A 1,351-nucleotide genomic window follows, 5' to 3' on the forward strand; every position below is an offset into this window, starting at 1 on the left:
AAAAGAAAAATTCTTTCGTTGTTATACAAACCCTCCCCCCAAGTCTACTCCACTAAGCAGCCTTCTTTCTGGATTCCTGTCATGACAATAATACCTAATCACATATCTCTTTTGAACAGTTCTCACCCTTATCTGTTTGAATGCAGTACACATTATTTATCCCACCTTTCTCAGTGTCCCCCCATAACTGCCACCCAAGCAGATATATTCACACCCATGTTTATTGCTACTTTGTTCACAATAGCAAAGAATTGGAAACAACCAACGTGACCATCAACAAATGAATGGAAATGTGGTATATTCACACAATGGGATATTACGCTGCATTGAAAAACAAGGAACTTATGAAATATTATTCAAAATGGGTGACCCTGGAGGACATTATGTTGAGCGAAATATATCAGCCACAAAAAGGCAAATACTGCATAGTACCCTTTTTTCCTCTGTTTTTGTTGTGATCTTTTGCTTTCTTCATGGATGATATCCTTGATGTTATCCCATAGCTCATCTTGTCTTTTTCAATCATTGGTGTTTAATGCTTCACATCGATTCTTAATATGATTTTTAAATTCAGGAAGGAGGAAGGATAGACAAAAGATCATATTTTGGTTTCCTGTGAATAAGAAGAGACTTTGTTGTAAGACACACTAAGAAGTAGTACTGCCCACAAACTTCGGAAATAGTAGGCTCCTGAAAACCTATGAACAATAGATAAATAGAGATAGTTACAGTATTAGAAGTAGAGCCCAGATTGGATGTCAAATCAAAACGAGAAACAGCTGCAAATATCCTTTAGTAGTTGGAACATGGAATGTACAAAGTATGAATGCTGGAAAACTAGACATGGTAAAAAATTAAATTGAATTTATGAACATCGACATGCTAGGCATTAGTTAAGATTGATTGGCCTTGGCCACTTTGAATCAATCACATGGTATACTATGTCAGTAATGAAAAACAGGAAGAATGATGCTGCATTTATAGCAGAAAAGACTATTTCAAGAAACTGAGGAGGACCTGAGAACTTGCTGTGGAAGGTCAGGGACTACAGTCTTCAGTATGGATTGAGGCTCAATATCAAGAAAACAGAGATTCTCACCACTGCATCAATTGGCAGTATCATACTGGATGGTGAAGAGATTGAGATTATTCACAGTTTTGGTTTGCTTGGATCCACAGTCAACACTCTTGGCACCAGCAGCCAGGAAATTAAAAGACATATTGCGATGGGAAAGTCTGTGGTTAGAGACCTCTCTAAAGTACTGAAGGGCGAGAATGTCAGTCTGGATACTAAGGTGCACCTGATACATACCATGGTATTTGCAATCACTTGCTATGCATCAGAGTACTG

This window comes from Elephantulus edwardii, unplaced genomic scaffold, assembly GCF_000299155.1.
Source record: "Elephantulus edwardii isolate Elephantulus edwardi_28Jun2011 unplaced genomic scaffold, EleEdw1.0 scaffold00047, whole genome shotgun sequence".
Lineage (NCBI taxonomy): Eukaryota > Metazoa > Chordata > Mammalia > Macroscelidea > Macroscelididae > Elephantulus > Elephantulus edwardii.